Source organism: Carassius carassius, chromosome 31 (genome assembly GCF_963082965.1).
Source record: "Carassius carassius chromosome 31, fCarCar2.1, whole genome shotgun sequence".
Classification (NCBI taxonomy): Eukaryota; Metazoa; Chordata; class Actinopteri; order Cypriniformes; family Cyprinidae; genus Carassius; species Carassius carassius.
In genome coordinates this window covers 30356824-30361987 of record NC_081785.1, presented here as the reverse complement: position 1 = coordinate 30361987, position 5164 = coordinate 30356824, and positions in this window count along the sequence as shown.

The window sequence follows — 5164 nt, the reverse complement described above, 5'->3', positions numbered from 1 at the left end:
GACATGGCGACAAACACAAACGCAGCTCTTCCTCTTCTCCGTCGGAGCGCAACAAGACCACGCCCCCTGTTTGTGTATTCTTGTGGGCGGAGGTTAGTCAAAAAACTGTTTTAGTGACATTACTGCAGGAACTAGAGGGATGTAGTCCAAACGGGTCATTTTTTGTAGGCGAATTCTGTTAAATAAAATATCTCGCTTGGCATTGAACTTTGAACTTTAGAATTTTACAGATATTATTTATACTCTAACAACAACATTACACACTAACTAAAGTTTAAAACATGGGATCACAAAGAACGGGATCTTTAAGTATGTTAACTTACCTTCATGTCGTTCCAAACCCGTGAGACCTCCGTTTATCTTCTGAACACAGTTTAAGATATTTTAGATGTAGTCCGAGAGCTCTCAGTCCCTCCATTGAAGCTGTGTGTACGGTCTACTGTCCATGTCCAGAAAGGTAAGAAAAACATCATCAAAGTAGTCCATGTGACATCAGAGGGTCAGTTAGAATATTTTGAAGCATCGAAAACACATTTTGGTCCAAAAATAACAAAAACTACGACTTTATTCAGCATTGTCTTCTCTTCCGTGTCTGTAAAAACAAAGACAAAAGCAGTTTGTGATATTCGGTTCGTGAACAAATCATTCGATGTAACCGGATCTTTTTGAACCAGTTCACCAAATCGAACTGAATCGTTTTAAACGGTTCGCGTCTCCAATACGCATTAATCCACAAATTAAGCTGTTAACTTTTTTAATGTGGCTGACACTCGCTCTGTGAAGAGGAAGAGCTGCGTTTGTGTTTGTCTCCATGTCGTCGAAACGCTGTTATTTTCATCTCGGAGTCCAATCATCTTTGTTTGGGCTTCCCAGGGACGCTGTACTTGGAGATTAAAGGTTACAAATTATGTTTAACTCGGTTCTCGAAAATTATAATCCACATGTAAAACTATGTGCAGCACATTTTGCTGAGGACAACTTCCTCAATCTCAATCAGTTTAATGCCGGATTCGCACAAAGATTATTCTTGAAAGATGGAGCAGTTCCCTCTTTGTCTGGAGAAGGCGTTGGTGCGTTTAACAGTTTCTGTAACTTATTACACAAAGGGAAACGCTGTTTAGCTTTGTTAACTAGATGGTAGGGCTGTGCAAAAAATCGAAATGAGATTTTCATGCGCATCTCGTCAGTAAAGGCGTTCTGTGATTATCAGTACATCTCCAGCATGTGCATTCAGATCAGGATTGCCAGGTTTTTAAAACAAATCCTGCCCACTTGCTTCTCAAAACTAGCCCAATCGTGTTTCCAGGAGGGCAGCGCGCTCTAAGCTGGTGTCAAATCACAACACAGGAAACACAATCAAAGCTTCAAAAAAAATACGAAAAACGTGACCTTTAAGCTATCCCTATTGGCTGAAATCTATCTGGACCTATTCTGGAGAAATGAACCAAACAACAACCAAACAAACACACAAACATTTCAATCTGTACAACTGATTAGAAACTTTTACCTCTTCCCTTTCCTTGTCCCTTAGGAAATACAAATCTACCAAAACAACAACAACAAAACATTTATTTCATCTTAAGTTTGTTTGTTGTATATAAACTTTATTCAAATGAGAAAGTTTGTCTAAATATATATATTTTTTAAATTAGAATTTATTTAGAATGCAATTAACACTATATTCTGAAAGGTTTTAATTTTTTTTTTACCAAAACATTAAGATTTTTTTTTTATGGTGAACCATTCACCAAGTGTCTACACAAATAATATTGTTGATGACAGACAGTGAATAACTTAGTTTCTACAGCAGTGTTACTGCACTTTCTGAAAGCAAGGCTGATCTGCGACTGATCTGAGACAGACGTGAGACTTATCTGAGACAGACATAAGACTGATCTGAGACTGATCGTAGACAGACATGAGACTGATCTGAGACTGATCTAAGAAAGACGTGAGACTGATCTGAGAAAGACATGAGACTGATCTGAGACTGATCTGAGACAGACGTGAGACTTATCTGAGACAGACATAAGACTGATCTGAGACTGATCTGAGACAGACATGAGACTGATCTGAGACAGACGTGAGACTTATCTGAGACAGACATAAGACTGATCTGAGACAGACGTGAGACTGATCTGAGACAGACGTAAGACTGATCTGTGACAGATGTAAGATAGATGTGATCTGAGACAGACGTAAGACTGATCTGAGACAGACATAAGACTGATCTGAGACTGATCTGAGATAGAGGTTAGACTAATCTGAGACAGACGTGAGACTGATCTGAGACAGACGTAAGACTGATCTGAGACAGACATAAGACTGATCTGAGACTGATCTGAGATAGAGGTTAGACTAATCTGAGACAGATGTGAGACTGATCTGAGACTGATCTGAGACAGATGTGAGACTGATCTGAGACTGATCTGAGACTGACCTGAGACAGACGTGAGACTGATCTGAGACTGATCTGAGACTGACCTGAGACAGACGTGAGACTGATCTGAGACAGATATGAGATTGATCTGAGACTGATCTGAGACAGACGTGAGACTGATCTGAGACTGTTCTGAGACTGATCTGAGACAGATGTGAGACTGATCTGAGACAGATTTAAGACAGATGTGAGACTGATCTGAGACTGACCTGAGACAGATGTGAGACTGATCTGAGACTGACCTGAGACAGATGTGAGACTGATCTGAGACAGACGTGAGATTGATCTGAGATTGATCTGAGACTGATCTGAGACAGACGTGAGACTGATCTGTGACAGATGTAAGATAGATGTGAGATTGATCTGAGACAGACGTGAGACTGATCTGAGACTGACCTGAGACAGACATGAGACTGATCTGAGACTGACCTGAGACAGATGTGAGACTGATCTGAGACAGACGTGAGATTGATCTGAGACTGATCTGAGACAGACGTGAGACTGATCTGTGACAGATGTAAGACTGATCTGAGACAGACATAAGACTGATCTGAGACTGATCTGAGACAGACGTGAGACTGATCTGAGACAGACGTGAGACTGATCTGAGACAGACGTAAGACTGATCTGAGAAAGACGTGAGACTGATCTGAGACTGATCGTAGACAGACATGAGACTGATCTGAGACTGATCTAAGAAAGACGTGAGACTGATCTGAGAAAGACATGAGACTGATCTGAGACTGATCTGAGACAGACGTGAGACTTATCTGAGACAGACATAAGACTGATCTGAGACTGATCTGAGACAGACGTTAGACTGATCTGAGACAGACGTGAGGCTGATCTGAGACTGATCTGAGACTGACCTGAGACAGACATGAGATTGATCTGAGACTGATCTGAGACAGACGTGAGACTGATCTGACACTGTTCTGAGACTGATCGTTAGTGTTTGTTTGTGATGCAATATTGAAGCGAAACAGTTTTTTGACCATGTAACATTTTTCCAGTTAATAGGGCTTGGGCGTCGTGACGTCATTACTTGGCGTGGCTGCAATGTTGATGGCCTCCTTTACTGCTACTCGGACTACTGCGCAGTGTTTAGACCTACTCTCTCTCAGCCGTGTGTCTTAATTTGATTAATTAAAATTTATTGTTGCTGTATTGCAGAGGTGGAAAGTAACGAATTACATTTACTCGCGTTACTGTAATTGAGTAGCTTTTTTGTGTACTAATACTTTTTTAAGTAATTTTTTAAATCTGTAATTTTACTTTTACTTAAGTATATTTTGTTTGAAGTATTGTACTTCGCTACATTTTAAAACACATTAATTACTGAGTAAAAAAAAAAAAAAATAGCTCCCTGGAAACTACGTCAGTAAATAATGGGCAGGAGGGCAAACTGGCGCTAAAATCACAAGAAAGATGCAGACGGACAAAACAGGCGTTAGTGGTGCAGACACCGCTGAAAACGAAACCCCGTCATATTCTGAAGTTGAACTCGAAGGGAATGAAGTGAACCCCTGGCCATATGTATGCTCTATTATGCTGTGTATGCTGTGCTTGCCTAGGAAGACCAAACTAGCAGCTTATAAAATCTCGACAAGACAACCCTTCGCAAGAATGTAGAGGTAAGCTAAATAATTGCATCGTTGCATTGGTGGTTAAAATGAAGCTTTGACATGTTAGCAAGAGGTTTTACACAAATTAGCCAACAGACAGTGGTGAGGAGCGTGCTATTTTTGTTTTAATGATGTGCGCGCGCATTTATAGTGCGTTCTCTCACTGTGTGATTCAGTCTCCTAAAATGCATTTAGAATGATCACAAAATTGAAGATATAGGGGCAGAAAATTCACATATTTATATAATTTCATATATTAAATCAAAATCACACAAAGAATGCCATCTTTTCCTCCAAAAATCATCATGAATATATACATACATATATATAACAGTTCAGTAAACAAGTTAATTAAGAGACTTACGTTTTAGACACCATATTGCCTTTTTTAGCTCTATTTCTACAACAGAAAATAATTCCAAACACAGCCACCAAAGCACAGTTTTGCGTCTCTGAGCAACGTGACAGTGTTTCGTTCCTGAATGAATCAAACGTTTAAATGATTCGGTTCAATCGCAATGACTCACTTATTAACAGTGACTTGCTGACACATACTGGCCATTTTGATTTCACATTTAAAGTATCTTTTGATTTTTTTAAATAATTAATTTCTTATCATTTTAAATGAGTATTCAACATTTTATGTCTTGTATATCAAAACATTATTCATGCATTTGTAACTGCAGGTTAAATGCATTCTTGTCCTGCACTAAACAGTGTAATACATCTAAATGCCACTTCCAATGAATCTTCTGCATTTCCTCTGCATTAAAAGATGAGTTTGTTGATACTGATTTGCCTGGTAACAGCCCAAATGTTTTATTATTCTAAATAACTGATTCCTTTAATTAAAAACCACTAGTTTGAGATTAATAGACCTATCCCAGGGGTGTCAAACTCAGTTCCTGCAGAGTTTAGTTCTAACCCTGCTCCAGCACACATATCATGACATGTAGTTTTCAAATAAACCTAAATGATTAGATTAGCTGGATCAGGTGTGTTTAATTAGGGTTATATCTAAACTGTGCAGGACTGTGGCCCTCCAGGAACTGAGTTTGACACCCTTGGCCTGTCCCATTTTTGACTCCCTCCCACTGTT